At 36.0% G+C, this 17,340-nt stretch overlaps 1 protein-coding gene across 1 annotated transcript in view; it reads right to left on the bottom strand.

Moving 5' to 3' along the window:
* Positions 1-11,481, bottom strand: part of IL1RL1 (interleukin 1 receptor like 1) — a 58,142-nt gene extending 46,661 nt beyond the window's left edge. The window contains exons 1-2 of the mRNA XM_072621725.1: positions 11,395-11,481; positions 9,784-9,831 (exon numbers count right to left, since the gene is read on the bottom strand). The gene's annotated coding sequence lies outside the window, so the exon portion shown is untranslated. The remainder of the gene's footprint in view (positions 1-9,783; positions 9,832-11,394) is intronic.
* Positions 11,482-17,340: the final 5,859 nt, after the last annotated feature.

Below are 17,340 nucleotides of genomic sequence, written 5' to 3'. Positions count from 1 at the left end.
AGTCATATGTTCTGCAAGAACATTTGCCCTTCCACCTTAATCTTAATACCTTCCATTTAAGACAATCCCCAGTATACACTGCACAATATATATCCCAGTTATATATATATATATATCCCAATATACATCCCCATTAGACTGTGAGTTCTTTGAGAATCAAGACTGTTTTTTTTCCTTTCTTTGCTTTCCCGGCACTTAGCACAGTGCCTGTCATATAGAAGGTGCTTAATAAATGCTTGCTTATTGACTGATCCCAAACAGTCAACATCAAACCTGGAAAAAATTGCAAAAGCTTCCAGAACCAGAGTTTTTATTTATAAAACCCCACTTTCACACTTGGAATTAGAAAGAATTTTTTTTTCTTTCTGGTCCTACCAGCTCACTTAATTGGTTGGGAAGAGATAGAGAACATAAGGTGAAGGAAGTATTAAGCTCCTTACACCATTTTTACTGTCACCTTTGGATCCCCAGTACCCAGCTTTGTGTATTGTACATAGCATTGCCTTAATAGAGGTTTTTTTTTTTAAATTGGAGCCTTTCAGGCTCTTTTAATTCTCCTTTTCTTAAGGAAATTTTTCTTACCCATTCTTTTCTTTCATGCCCATAGGTATCAAATTCAAAGGAAGATCTTTGAGGTAAAATATTTGAATGTTTTCCCTTCCATCAACCATTCCCCACTCTTTCCCCATGACTAATTCACTCAAAATTACACTTAGATGGTCAAAAGATCATCAGACTCTCACGGTTGGAAGGGAACTTAGAGAATAATTCTCTCTTTTCTTCATTTCATCTAAATTGGAAAATAACACTTCATGAGTCTAATTCCACTTACTAATCAACATGAGATCTTTTACCTGCTCCATTTCTTGCCTTGGCTGGTTCTGGGAGGTGTAAATTTGGGAGTGCTCCTACCAAGTGCTCCTACTAGAACTTATATGAATGCAGCTACAAAACACTTACAGAAATGAAGTCTTTAATTGGAGAGATATTGACCATTCATGATTGGACTATGCCACTATAACAAAGATGACAATGCTATCTAAGTGAATTCATAGGTTTAGCACTTAATATTACTTTTTACTGTAAAACTAAGTAAAAAGTAGTTAAACTTATTGGGAGAAATACAAGGTAAAAAATCTCAAATAAGAAAGAATAACAATTTTAAAAGTAGGAATAAAGTGGCAGAGATAGTCAATGCATCCTTCTCAGATCATAATGCAATAAAAATTACATGTAATCAAAAGCCATGGAAAGATAGACTGAAAATTAATTGGAAACTACTAATCTAATCCTAAAGAAGGAGTGGGTTAAACAAAAAATCATAGAAACAATCAACAACTTCATTCAAGAGAATGACAATAATAAGAAAATCTACCAAATCTTATGGAATACTGCAAAAGCAGTTCTTAGGGGAAGTTTTAAATCTTTGAATGCCTACATAAATAAAACAGAGAAAGAGGAGCTAGAGAAAGAACAAATTGAAAATCCCCAAGTAAATACCAAATTAGAAATACTGAAAGTCAAAAGAGACATTAATAAAATTGAAATTAAGAAAACTATTGAATTAATAAATAAAACCAACAGTTGGTTTTATGAAAAAACTAATAAAATTGATAAATTTTGGTCAATTTGATTTAAAAAAGAAAGAAGAAAATCAAATTATTAATATCAAAAAAATGAAAGGGGTAAACTCACCTCCAATGAGGAGAAAATTAAAACAATAATTAGAAATTGCTTTGCCCAACTTTATGCCCACAAATTCAATAATGTAAATGAGATTGATGAGTATTTTAAAAAAATGCAAATTGCCCAAATTAACATCAGAGGAAGCTGAATACTTAAACAACCCCATCTCAGAAAAAGAAATTGAATAAGCCATCAATGAACTCCCTAGGAAAAAATCTCCAGAGCCAGATGGATTTACAATTAAATTCTATCAAACATTTAAAGAACAGTTAATTCCAATACTATATAGACTATTTTTGAAAATTGGGGAAGAAAGAGTCATCCCAAATTCTTTTTATGACACAAATATGGTTTTGATAACTAAACCAGGAGGAGACAAAACAGAGAAAGAAAATTATAGACCAATTTCTCTAATAAATATAGATGAAAAAATTTAAAATAAGATTTTAGCAAAAAGATTACAGCATCTACCTTATCACGAGAAGAATACATTATGATCAGGTAGGATTCATACCAAGAATGCATGGCTGGTTCAACATTAAGAAAACTATTAGCATTATCAATCATAACAACAACAAAACTAACAGAAACCACATAATTATCTCAATAGATGCAGAAAACGCTTTTGATAAAATACAACACCCATTCCTATTAAAAAATGCTGGAGAATATAGGAATAAAGGGAACTTTCCATAAAATAATAAGCAGTACCTACCTAAAACCTTCAACAAGCATTATATGCAATGGAGATAAGCTAGATGCATTTCCAGTAAGATCAGAGGTGAAACAAGGATGTCCATTATCACCACAATTATTCAATATGGTACTAGAAATGTTAACTATAGCAATTAGACAACAGAAAGAAATTGAAGGAATAAGAATAGGCAGAGAAGAAACTAAATTATCACTCTTTGCAGATGATATGATGATATACTTAGAGAATCCCAGGGATTCAAGTAAAAAACAAACTACTTGAAATAATATACAACTTTGGCAAAGTTGCAGGTTACAAAATAAACCTGCACAAATCTTCTACATTCCTATATAATAATAACAAAGTCCAACAGCAAGATATAGAAAGAGAAATCTCATTTAAAACTAGGGTAGACCCTGTAAAATATTTGGGAGTTTACCTGCCAAAATAAACCCAGGGACTATATGAACACAATTACAAGACACTTTTTGCACAAATAAAGTCAGATCTAAGTAAGTGGAAAAACATCAGTTGCTCATGGGTAGACTGAGCCAATATAATAAAAATGACAATTCTACCTAAATTAATTTATTTTTTTCATGCCATACCAATTAAATTATCAGATAATTATTTTCTAGAGCTGAATAAAATAATATCAAAATTCATCTGGAAGAACAGAAGGTCCAGAATATCAAAGGGACTAATGAAAAGAAATGCTAGGAAAGGTGGCCTAGTGCTACCAAATCTCAAATTGTATTATAAAGCAGCAATTATCAAAACCACTTGGTACTGGCTAAGAAACAGAAGGGTAGACAAGTGGAATAAGCTAGGTACTCAGGACACAGTAGGCAATGAATAACGTGATCTCCTGTTTGATAAACCCAAGGACTCCAGCTTCTGGGATAAGAACTCACTGTTCAACAAAAATTGCTGGGAAAACTGGATAACAATGTGGTGGAAACTGGGCATAGACCAATGCCTGACACCATACAGAAGAATAAAGTCCAAATGGGTACATGATCTTGGTATAAAGATTGATACCATGGACAAATTGGAGGAGCAAGGAATAGTGTATTTATCAAGTTTATGGAGAAGGGAAGAATTTTTGACTAAAGAAGAGATAGAAAGCATTATGAAGTGCAAGGTGGTTAGTTTTGGTTACATTGAACTGAAAAGTTTTTGCACAACCAAACCCAATGCAACCAAAATTCAGAGAGAAGTAGTATATTTGGAGAGAATTTTACAGCTAATCTCAGGGATAAAGGCCTCATTTCTAGAATATATAGAGAACTGAGTCAAATGTACAACAATACAAGTTATTCCCCAATTGATAAATGGTCAAAGGATATGAACAGGCAATTTTCAGAGAAAGAAATTAAAGATATCTATAATCATATGAAAAAATGCTCTAAATCACTTTTGATTACAGAGATGCCAATCAAAACAACTCTGAGGTACCACATCACACCTATCAGATCGGCAAACATGACAGAACAGGAAGATGATAAATGTTGGAGAGGATATGGAGAGTTGGAACACTAACTCATTGTTGGTGGAGCTGTGAGCTCATCCTACCATTCTGGAGAGCAATTTGAACTATGCCCAAAGGGTTACAAAAATGTGCAAAACCTTTGACCCAGCAATATCACTTCTGGGATTGTACCATCAAGAGATCACAAAAATGGGAAAGGGTCCCACATGTACAAAAATATTTACAACAGTACTCTTTGTAGTGGCCAAAAACTGAAAATCAAAGGGATGCCCATCAATTGGAGAATGACTGAATAAATTGTGGCATATGAATGTAATGGAATACTATTGCAACATAAGAAATGATGAACAAGAAGACTTCAGAAAGTCCTGGAAAGACTTATATGATATGATGCTGAGCAAAAGGAGCAGCACCAGGAGAACTTTGTGCACAGCAATGACCACAGTGTGCGAGAGTTTTTTCTGGTAGACTTGGAACTTCATAGCAATGTAAGGACTTAAAAAAAAATTCCCAATGGTCTTCTAAGGCAAAATACCCTCCACATCCAGAGAAAGAACTACGGAGTTCAATCACAGAATGTAGTACATCATTTTTTTTTGTATGTGTATTATGTTTTGGTTTGTTATATGATTTCTCCCATTCATTTTAGTTCTTCTACACAGCATGACTATCATGAAAATGTTTTTAATAGGAATGTATGTGTAGATCCTATATAGAATTGTATGCCATCTTGGGGAGGGAGGGGGTAGGTAGGGAGAAAAGAAATCTAAGTTTTATGGTAATTATTGTAGAACACTAAAAATAAATAAAATTAATATATAAAAAAGAAAAAGTATTTATAATTGTGCAGAGGTAGAAACAAAGTGGGTAGGATGGAATGCTCTTTCCCTGTAAAAAATGACAAATAGGACAGATTCAGAGAAATTTGGGAAGACTTGTATGAATTGAGACACAGTAAATTGGGAACTAGGTGGTGTAATGAACTTAAGGTACCGAGCTCAGAGTCAGAAAGATCTAAGTTCAAATTTAGCCTCAGACTACCAGAGTGCCCCTGACTGAGCAAAACTTTTAACCCTTATTTGCCTCAGTTCCTTATCTGTAAAATGGAGACACACTGGAAATGGCAAACCACTCTAGTATACTTTGCCAAGATTCCATGGGGTCATGCAGAGTTGGACATGACTAAACAATGACCACAAAATTGATCAGAATTGAGAAAATAATTTACACAATGACCACAATCATATAATAAAGGAAATTAGCTTAGAAATCTCTGCGAGTGTCTAGCTATTGTGTGACAATTCTTTTACACTGTTATATTGGATCTCTTTGTAATTCCCCACAGCAACAGTTTAGATCCCTTTTCCTTATTTTTTTTAAGTCAACAACCACAACACAACCCCAATACTTACAGCAGATGATTTATTCTCCCCTTTCATTGAGAAAATTGAGGTTATCCAACATAGACTCCCTCAGCTTCCTTCCTTAATTCCTCAGAAGTTTTCTGTGTCATTATCTATTCTTTCCTTTTTCTGTCTGGTCAAACATTGCTTTACTGTATTTCTCCCCTTTGTCCTGATCTCTTGACTTTCTAATTCAAGCAGATATTCCCCCCCCCCCTTTTTTTTACTCATTTTCAATTTAATCTTTCGACTGGCTTCTTCTCATATGCCTAGAAACATGATCAAGACCTCCAAGTCCTTCTCTTTCCACTTCACACAAAACCCTTCTCTTGACTTTCTAACCCAAGAAACTACCAACCCATCTCCTTCCTCTTCACTACTAAACTTCTTGAAAAAATTATCTACTTCTGATGTCTTCATTTCCTCTTCACCAACTCTTTCATGAACTTTTTGCAGTCTGATTTCCCCTACTGCTTATCTACTCAAACTCTAAGGTCACTGATGACATGTTAATCTCTAAAAACAATACTTTTTTCAGTTATCATCTTTGAGATTTCAATTATATTTGATTCTGATAACCACTTCTTGTATTGGACACTCTTTTCTCCACTCATCACTCTATTTTCTTTTTTATCAAAAAATTACTTTTCCTCAATAAAAATCATATCAAAAGAAAGAGATAGCAAATGAAATAAACAAAATATGAAGAAAATTCAAATCTTTGAGCCCTGGATTTGATGCCAAAATAGCAAGGTTTGAAGTCCTTTTCTACTACCTAATTATCTGTATGACTGCAGGCTTAGTTATCAACCCCTTTGAATCTTAGTGTCCTCATCTATATTTTCCTACTAAAATGGAACTAATGGCCATTTTCTTATTCCTATGCAACAGTATGAAACAGGCTTACAAAATGATAACTGGTCATATGATGTAGTATAAAATACAAGCAGTTTTATAAGGAATAATTTCAAGCTATCAATAGCCCTAGGAAAAATCCTCCAAAACACTAAAAATTAGAAAAAATGCAATTAATGCAAGTCTGAGGTGAGCAGCCTCACACCCATTAGACTGTCAAAGTTGACCAAAAAAAAGAAAGGAAAATGATAAATGCTGGAGAGACTGTTGAAAAACAGGCACATTAATGCACTATTAGTGGAGATGTGAATTTTATTTTGGAAAGTAATTTGAAACTATGCCTCACAAAAACCATAAATTGTGTACACTCTTTGACCCAGAAAAACAACTACAAAGTTAATAGCATCAAAGAAATCAAGGAAAGAAAAATGTATAAATATGTAAAATATATTTATACAAAATCTTTTTATACTAACAAAAAACTGGAAATTAAGGGGCTCCTAAAGTTGGGGGATTGACTGAACAATTTATAATATACGAATATAACAGAATGTTATTGTATCATAAGAAATTATGAAAGGAATGCTTTCAACAAAATCAGAGAAGATGTATATGAAGAGATACAGGGTAAAATGAGCAAAACTAGAAGAGTTTTTACAATAAACAAAATATTATATTAACAATTTTGAAAGTCTTAAAAACTCCATTCAATACAATTACCAGACATTTCAGGGAACCTGAGAAGAGACATGACCCCTGACAAAGAGTTTAGGAACTTGAGATACAGAATAAAATGCATTTTTAAAATCTAACCAACAAGAATTCTTAAGTGGGGGTGCAAGGAAGAGATATTAGGGAAACTACATTAGCTTTGGTAATTAAAAAGGAAATGGATTAAAAAAACAGAATTAAAAACCAGGCACAGATCAGCCTACATTCATTGTATTGGTTATGTTCTACCCAATACCACTGAGTGCTCTAGGAAAATACCAAGTAATTTATGTTTCTCATCAAGCTCCCTACTTCTGTCCCTTATCTGTAGGTGGTAGACTTTCTCTTATTTATCTGCATATAATCTAATGAAATGTTTATGGTTCTTTCCCTCACCCACTGAAAAAAAATCCCAAATATTTTCTTTTGTGTAGCATTTTCTTTCAGTCACACTAACCTAACTTAATAGCAAAGGGCACATTAACACAATTTGACATGGACATATTTCTTTTATTCGTACCCTAAAAAGAAAAAGAAATAAAATCAAGTATTCTTAAACAACTACCATATAGTTTGCATGTCCTTAACTTCTTCCAAACCCATGAAGCTTCAAGTGACTGTAGCCTTTAACTAGTTTGTGGTGGTTGTTGTTTAGTCACTAAGTACCTTCTGACTCTTCATGACCCCATGGATCTCAGTTTGCCAAGAGCAGGCTCTATCCCTTGCACCTTCTAGCTGCCCTATTTAACTAGTTTATAGACACAACCAAATCCAGGAGTTCCAGGAGCACACTTTAAATACTTGTTCCCCCTGCAAGTTGTAAACGTTCCGAACTCTTTTTGTTTTTACTGTTTATTTCTGGCCTGCAGTAAAGTCAATGTCCAATTATCTGTGAGATTTAGAGACAAGAGCATTTTATTATCTTGAGAAGGAGCCACAAATAATCTAGATTTGGAAGCTAATTCTTCCCCTTGCTGATAAGGTGTGCTAGCCAGATTGCCTAGGCCATCTCCTGAACTTTTCCTAACTCACAAACCCCAAGGCATAGCATGGCTATCAAACCTTCATCACAGAAATGGCTTTTATAAGGCCAGAAGCAGGCTGTCTCTATACAGATGCTATCTTGTCTTTACAATGCTGTGTATCAGAGCCACAGAAAAGATTGGTTGGCTTAGAGTGTAGCTGGTACCTCAGATTCTAAAGTATACTCTGGGTCTGCACACATGATATTATAAGGCATTACTCCTCATCCTGAACTCACCTTTAAGAGTTAGCCAGGAGACAGAATTAGTTCAAAGCAAACACATTTACCAAAATAATATAAAACAATAGTAGCTATAACTGTCCCCTGCTCCACTCCCCTTTCCCACCCCAGGCCATACTCTCTCACAAATACACGTAAAATTAATGGAAATAATGGGCAAAATCTTAGAGGACAATACTTGTGAGGTACACACATATAGGGAATATACATGTCCAAGGCAATTCATGCCCCCATTATTGCAAGGTTCTGAGGGATTCGAATTTCTGACAATGTCCTTGCCCACAATACCTCTTAGACTGGAATATGTGCAGGGTAGGACACTACTGCCAGGGCAGGCTTGTTCCTCACAGGGCAATCAGTATCTACTCCCATCACTTTCAGGCTTCCATGCAATCTTTGGCTAGAGTACTGCTCTTTTCTCTCATAAAAGGCAAGAGAAATGACTCTCTGTGTCTCTGTCCCCAGGCTGGCTTTGAAGTCTGCCACGCTTTAGGGAAGAGGAAGGAAAGTAATAACCTTGTCAAGCTGAGCCTTTTAGACTTAGCTTTTCCTTTGTTTTTCTTTCTCTCTCTCTTTCTCTCTCTCTGTGTCTATCTCTCTGTTTCTCTCTTTCTCTCTGTCTCTCTCTCAAAGTGTCAGTGTTCCATACCTCCTCAGGTTCAAGCACAACCCATTTGTCTCATAGACTCCATATTGCATGTCTAGTCTTTAAAGCAGAGATAGTTTTTTTTTTAAATAATTTTTAATGGGTCATTAACAGCTTGACTCTCAACTGTAGTAGTCCCCCAGTGCTATGTGCTATCCTGCCAATGACAAAGGTTTCTTGAAGGCTCCAACAGTATTCTGGAAGGATCTACCTGGTTAGAAAGATTTTTAGAATTGGTCTGTTGACAGACTTTACATTTGTCAAGTAATGACTACCCTAGCTAAATCTCTAGAGGCTTTCCTCCAGATTGGCTACAACTCTCCATTAATAAGTTTTAGAGAGAATTTTAATCTGCCTCATTGGATTAATGAAGCAACTACTAGACAGATAATAGAAAAACAAAGTTTTAGTGGCTTCTACAAAATTAAGAACAATAAGAGATAATGATAAGACATCTGTGAAAAAAATTTAATTCAACTTGCCAAAAAAATTATGATATTTTAATAATAATTTTATTGTAGAAAGGCAGCTAGGAGCAGTGGACAGAATACTGTACTTGCAGCCAGGAAGACCTGACTAAAATTCTGCTTTTGATGCCTGCTAGCTACATGACCCTGGACAAGTCACTTAATCTCTGTCTGTCTAAGTTTCCTCAAATTAAAGTGGGGATAATCATAGTACCATATGAGGATTAAAGGAGATTATACATGCAAAATGTTTTGCAAATGTTAATGGTTATAGAAATGCCATCCATTTCAAAGCAAAGTGTATCTTTTCCCAGTAAAGACAAATTAGCATGATGTAAAGAAAAGTTTAAGAACAGACTGATCAAAGGATAACATTTATAGTCATGAGATCACAGAATTGGAGTTGGGAGAGACTTTTAGAGGTCATCTAGTCCAGCTCCATTTTCATTGAGAGGAAAATAAATTGCTGCATCAACAAACATTTATTAAGCAAGCACTATATGCCAGGTATCATGGCAAGTGCTGGTAATACAAAGACAATGGTAAGAGAGGTGAAATGTCTTACCTCCATTTATACAGCAGCCATGTGGTGGAATCCAAATGCTTGAGAAACCTAAGGAAGCAAGTCCGAAACATGCAGCCTAATATAGGGCTTGTGACAACACAGATATGTCTGTTATTATGCATTTGGGAGGATACTCAACAGACTCTGCCAAATTTCAAAGATGTGAGGCATAAAGGCTCCTTCCAAATATCTGTGAAACTTGGCCAGTCTGGGGAGAGGTCTTTTTGCTTTTTCAGTTTACATGCTGATGTTTTTGAGACTTGTATTGCCCCTATACCCATTACCTGGCTTTTTCTGTCTAACCTGCCTAAGGGAGTAATGCTTTTCATTCAGTCAGGCTATTTGCTACACTTACACCATTATAAATGCAAATAGGTGATGCAGTGGATGGAGTGCTGAGCATGGAGACTGGAAGATTCATCTCTCTGAGTTCAAATCTGGCCTCAGACACTTACTAGCTGTGTGACCCTGGGCAAATCATTTGCCCTGTTTGCCTCAGTTTCTTCATCTATAAAATGAGCTAGAGAAGGAAATGACAAACCACTCCACTATTTTTGCCAAGAAAACCCCCAAAAAAGACATGAAGAGTTGCACATGACTGAACTAGAGTCATGTTCCTTCTTTGCCTCTCACTTCCTAGCTATTCCTCCTCACACATTTAGTCTTTTACTCAACTTTCTGGGCTGTAACAATCTCATTCTGCCTGCAATCCCTTCTAGCTCAGATTACTTTTCCACTATGTTGATAAATTCCATTCTGGGATTTTTTAATAACTCTGATAGAAGGATAGATAGGATTCTTTAGCAACCTTGAATTTCAGTGAAAATTCTATTCTACATCCTACATGCCTTTGAGAGGCAACCTAATGTGGTAGATAGAAAGTCAGACAAAGCCAAGACCTGAATTCGATCTTTTCTCTGACACAACCTATGTAACATTGGGTTGATTACTTAACTCCTCAGTAATACAGGCAAATATAAGACTAAGTTAGATTAAAAATTGCCAGTCTATATTAGTGGAGGAAGTTTCCATGCTGGGACCAAAAAATAACAAGCAAACTTAAAGTTAATATACACATACAGTCCTAAATACAAATAGAACTAACCAGATCTTTCCAGAGTTCCTAACCAGTGAAAGACTTTGAAGCTTTTCTCCATTCAGATATCTAGGTGTTTTTTTTTTTTTAATCTGTAAAATGGTTCCAATATTACTACCACCACACTCACATTTTCCACAGGTATAAAAGATTTTTCTTTACACTGGAATTGCAATTTCATCAGAACAGTTAGCTCTTGGTAAGATTCCTTACAAATAAAAATCAGTTTGTCCTACAAACTGTTCTGCAATTTATAATCTTAGAGTTGCCTAAGACACTGAAAAGTTTAATGACTTGTCCAAGGTCACACAAGTAACAGAGACTGAATCCAAATCTCCATGGTCCTGAGACCAACTGTCTATATCCTAGGCCACATTGCCTCTACTATAACATAGATTGCAAATATTGTTTCTCTATCTGCAAGAAATATTTCATTTTATAACTATATTTCATTGAGGCCTGAAAAATGTGAACAATAAATTCAGAGGAATTATGCTACCTCAAAGCATACTCACATCAGCCAAAGTGATGGGTTGCTTTCTTCTCCTACCTTCTTGCAACAAAACGTAATTGTTCTGAAAAGCAGTTTCTCTACGTTAAGTAATATCCACCCCTATATTCATCAATGCTAACATTTTTTCTTATCAGTCAAGACACAGAATCTCTCTTACTGATAGGCTCAAGTTTTAGCATCATCAGCACCCACATAGCCCCTGTCTATGAGTGATTGTTCATGAAAATGCAATTTCCACTATAAAGAACTCTTTGTACAATAAGACCTCTAGAAGCGTTATCAAAGTTCACTTCAAATATTATCTTTACTGTAACCACACTTACCAATAACTTAGAAGCAATGAGAAGAAAAAGGGAGGAAAGGAGATAACTTTTCAGATTTAATCTGAGTCCACTGCTTAGCAACTCAGGTTACACCACATTCAGCTCACATTTATAGAAACATTGCTATACCCCAGGATTATCACTGTTAATATGGATTGTCATTATGCCATGGAATTAGAATAGGTTGCAAATAGAATTCCATATAAGCAAGATTTGGCACCTCTTGAATTGTATAAAATCAATCAAGAAGTGTTTATTATGTGCTTATTGCCAGGGAGTGTGTAGGCACAATCACAAGGAATGAAGTAATGTCTATACATAAGAAGCCTCCAGTTCAATCTAGATGCAGCGAGGTGACGGAGTAGACTTGGTGACACAGTAGCTTGACCTGGGGTTAGGAAGACCTGAATTCAGATCCAGCCTCAGACACTTACTAACTATGTGACTCTTAAGAAAGTCACTTAATTTCTGTGTGCCTCACTTTCCTCATCTGCAAAATGGACAAAACAAATAGAACCTACCTCTCAGGGTTGTGAACATCAAATGCAATATTTGTTCAGTATTTAACACAGTGCTTGGCAAATAGTAGGCATTTAATAATTGCTTTTTCCCTTTTCCTTTTCCTGAAGAAAGAGATGAGAAGTACAAATGTACGGATAGATAGATAGAATATATGCAAAGTTAATTATATAAATATTTGCAAACTAGTTAAATCCAAGGTAAGTTGGGAGGAAGAGAAATAGAAGTTGGAAATGTGAGGACAAGTTTCATGCAGTTCATTTTAAAGGAGAAAAAGAAACTTTTAAAGAAAAAAACAGCTATTTAGTGTGAACGCCTGTCTCACATACAAATTCCTTTGATGACATCTCTATCTATGGATCATCAAGACTCGGTTTGAATGTATTTTAGTGATAGTCAACTCACTACCTCATAAAATAGCCTATTTTACTTTTTAGAAAGCTCTAATTGATAGTTCTTTGTTACATTGGGCCAAAGTCTGCCTCCCTGTAACTTCCACTTTTTGGTTCTAATTTTATCCTGTGGACCCACATAGAATAATTATGAATCCTTTTTCAGATAATAGCCCTACAAATATTTATAAATAGCTATCATGCCTCTCCCATTTTTTTTCTATTTTAGGCTAAACATTCACAGTGCTTTTAATCTTTTTTCACAGGACATGGTTTTGAGACACCATTACCTCTAGCATCCAAGTCATACTGTTGTGGATGTCCAGTATGTCAATGACCTTACAATTTGGTGCCTGGAACTGAATGTGTTATTCCAGAAGCCATCTGTCCAGTATATGGCATTTTTCCTTGTTCTAGGGACTAGACTCACAAAATTACAGATTCTTAGAGGAAATGCCAATAGTGGGATTTCAGGGACCTTGAGATCATATAGGCCAATGGACTCATTACACAGATTAGGAAATTGATTACCAATATACCATACTGTAACATATTGTTATTAATATGCTGGAGATAGTGTTATGTTTTGTGGTAGTCACATCATATCTCACTTCATATTGAATTTTTAGCCAACTGAATCCACTGGTGTTTGGTTTTTGTGTTTGTTTTCATAGGAACTACTATTAAGCCACAGTTCCCATATCCTTAATTTAAGTATCAATTTTTGGAATCAAAGGGGAAGACTTTATATTTCTCTCCCTTGAATTTAATTTAATGAGATACACTGTTTCAACCTGCTGGCATGTTTTTGGATGGTCATTTTCTCATCCATTGTATTGGTTATCTCTCTTAGTTTTCTTCCTCAAATCTAATAAGTATGTCATTTATATATTCATTGAAATAAATATATATCAAGTAGAATGGGGCCTATAATGGAGCTTTGAAGCAGGTCAGTTAGGATTCAACAGTCTTCCTCCAGGATTACCTCTAGCATTCAGTCCATTTGAGAGGAAACAGTGAAGCACAGTACAGAGAATACTGGTCTTACAGTCAGAAGATATGATCTTGACTCAATTCTAGTACTTACTAGTTATGGGGATTTGACTAGTGACTTAATCTCTGAGTCTCATTGTCCTCATCTATGAAATGGAAATAATAGTTCTTCCCCCCTAATACAGGAATTTTGCAAAGAAAGTGCTTTTTAAATCTTATATTGAAAAGGCAAAGTCAAGAAAGAAGAACAAGTAAAGGGAGTATACTAACTGAAATATCCCAGCATTACCCTCTAAATAATTTTAAAATATTGCATTAAATCTAACGCTAAAGCAACATAACCAATAAAAGGTTGGGGTGACATTTTACAACTTAAGAGGACAGAAGGAGAGGTTTATGGCGCTGGAGTGGAGGCTAGCTGGGAGTGCAGTGCTATGGCAACACCAGCTGTGGGCCTTGGAGGTGGAGGCAGCAATAGTACTAGGACTTCTCACTGTCCAGAGATGCTAAGATGATTAAACGCCTGGTCAGAAAGAGATTCCAGGAACGCTTGCGCAAGCACTAGATTGCAAAAACAGGTACCATTTGGCAATCTCATTGCCCTTTATCTAGTTCTGGGTTGCAGTTCTTGGGCAGAGAGGAATGCTTGTAGTCACAAGAGACAAGACGTCCTACATGTGTGTGACTCATGGTTCCAGAGAGAAAAGAAGTTGTGGTCATGAGATAAGGATAGCAGTGAGTATCATGGGTAAGGATAACAGTGACACTACCTCTCCAGGGATCACATCACCCCTAAAGCATTAAAAACTTGTAGATCTCCAGAAGCAGCTGTAAAAATAGCAAGGCAAAAGAACCTGAAGCTCAGAACAGTGATGGCAACACATCCCATGATTAAGCAGGGCCCATTTCTAACCTAAAGATCAAAGCCAAAAAATAGGTTGGAAAAATTAGCAAACAACAAGAAAAGAACTCCACCATAAAAAGCTACTTCAAACTCAGAAGATGAAAGTAACATGAAAACATTGACAAGAAAAGCCTTGAAGTAAAATGCAAACACAAACCAAAGAATTCCCAGAAGAAATTTTTTAGAGGAGATTTAGAAAGAAAAAAAATAAAAACTCACATAAGAGTGGTAAAGGAAAATTGGAAAAATAAATGAGAACAATACCAGAAAATTACAAAAAGAATATTAACAACTTCATAAAAGAGGCACAGAATAACAAAGCAAAGTGAAAAGAGGGGCTAGTGAGTGTTCAATTTTAACTGGAATATTGAAGTGGGTGAAGAAAAATGCTAAGAGATCAAATTAGAGAAGCAGGTTGGAGGTAGTTTATGGAGAGCCTTAAGCCACTGAAGGTAGATAGAAACTGGGTACCAGCAAGGATTAAGGTTTGTTTTTGGGGTGTGTGTGTGTGTGTGTGTGTTGCAGGACTCAACAATTCATTTCTGAAACCAGAAGATAAAATTTTAATTCTGCCAAACTCAGGATCACACATTTTCTCAGATGTTAAAGATGTCACCATAACAAATTTATATTCTTGAAAGCTAGAGATCCTCACTGAAAACACTTCACTCAGAGGCCTAGTGTACTCAAAATCATCTGTCACATTACTTCCCACAAGTACGCCTTTGCTGGAATCCCAGTCAACCTTCCAAATCACTTTTGGTAGACGTTTTAGCTTGAGGGTAGAAGGCTGAGGGAAGTTCAGAGGAGATGAATGAAGAAAAGCATGCATTAATGCTTTCTTAGAAAGTACAATTAAGTCATTGATTTAGAGTAGTTTGTGCCAGAGGACTTTGTGTGTGTGTGTGTGTGTGTGTGTGTGTGTGTGTGTTGTGCTCCAATGTGGTAATTGTTTACAAACTTGGTTTCTTTGCTGGGGTACCTAACTATCTCTGAATTTACACTAAGAAGGGAATTTAAAATTTTCCTATTAATGGATATGTTATGTGTAATGAATATACTAATAATTTAGTTTTCTCCAGAGCTGCCTTTCTGACTCAGGAGTTAGAGCACACAATGTGGCTTAAACAGATTAATCAAAAGTGACAATGCTAACAATCACTGGACCTTCCATGGAGAGAATCAAAGGTTATAGAACCTGTTCCCATCACAGAACTCTAGAGGAGGTGGTCAGGACACCCAAAGACTTGACTCCAGAATTGTTGTACTGTGGGACTTGTGGGTTTCTTGAGGGTGACCACTAAATGATTGTAATCCTCCTGCCACCCTCCTTCCCCACTTGTGACCTAGCCTGGGCTTTTACTTCAAGACTTTAATTAAACTAATTGTTTACTCCTGTCTCTAGGCTTGTTTTGTTTATCTCCTAGCATTCTCAAGTTAGAGACAGGCTCAGTAAAAATTCTGTTAACAATGTATGGTAATTCTATATCCACATTCATTTATACTGTTCACAGGATTTTACTGACCCAATCTCTAACTTGTGCATGATGAAATAGGAGGTCAGAGACAAAGTGCCAGTTGTCAGGTAGCAGTTAAATTAATTAGTTTCATTATGAGGAACAGATTCGCAAATTAAGAATTCTACTGATCAGAATTATACCTTACTGAAATGAAGACAGAGATTGTATACATAAATCGTATGTAAGAAGGGAAGGGGGAAGGTAGATTACAATGTTTTCCCAGTCTTGAGCAGTTTCCCAGGACAAACCCCCAAATGGAAGGAAATATGATTCTAGAGTCCTGTGGGAGCAAAATTGCTCTAATCCTTGGAGGTCTTCACTTGGAGGGTCAGAGGACCAGAATTCTGTGATGGAAACAGGTGCTACAATCTTTGATTCACTTCGCTTCAGGTATGCTCGCAGAAGGATGCCAGTGATTGTGTGAGCCTTATTAAAGTTTGATTGATCAGTTCAAGTTGCACTGTGAGTCTGGCTCATAAGCTGGAAAAGGAAATTCTGAAAAATCTAATCTATTAGCATATTCATTACTCCCATCACATCAATTGTTATAAAAATCATAATTCTCTCCACAATCTTAAAATCCAAAGACATTGTGAACAGAGCACTTAGCCTGCAGTCAGGGAGATCTGAAGTCAGATCTGGTCTTACTAGCTATGTGACATTGGGCAAGTCACTTAACCTCCATTTGCCTCAGTCTTCTCAACTGAAAAACAAGGGTAATAACAGCATCTACCTTAAATGGCAGTGAGGAGCAAATGAGGTAATTTTTGCATAATATTTAGCACAATAACTGAAACAAAGTAAGCACAGTAATAATGCTTTCCCTCCTTCCCCTTTTCACTGGCCAAACTAAGGCTTGAATGAATTTATCAAGTACTTATTAAACTCTACTAGGTGCCAGGCAGGGGCAGCTAGATAGTGCAGTAGATAATGCCTAGAATCAGTAAGATCTGAGTTCAAAAGTGGTCTTAGATACTTAACTACCTGTGTGATCCTGGGCAAAACACTTAATCCTATTTGCCTCAGTTTCTCTTCTGTAAAATGAGGACACACTGGAGAAGGAAGTGGCAAACCACTACAGTATCTTTAACAAAAGTCCATGGGGTCTTGGATGGAGCTAAGATGGTTGAGTAAAAGCAGGGACTTCCTTGAGCTCTCCCCCAAAACACCTCCAAATACCTATGAAAAATATCTCTAAACAAATTCCAGAGCAGCAGAACCTACAAAATGACAGAGCAAAGCAAATCTCCAGCCCAAGACAGCCTGGCAAGTCAATAGGAAGTGACTATCATGCCA

Source organism: Notamacropus eugenii, chromosome 6 (genome assembly GCF_028372415.1).
Source record: "Notamacropus eugenii isolate mMacEug1 chromosome 6, mMacEug1.pri_v2, whole genome shotgun sequence".
NCBI classification, from domain to species: Eukaryota; Metazoa; Chordata; class Mammalia; order Diprotodontia; family Macropodidae; genus Notamacropus; species Notamacropus eugenii.
Note: the sequence above shows the minus strand (reverse complement) of the source record. Positions and strands in the feature narration are given on the sequence as shown.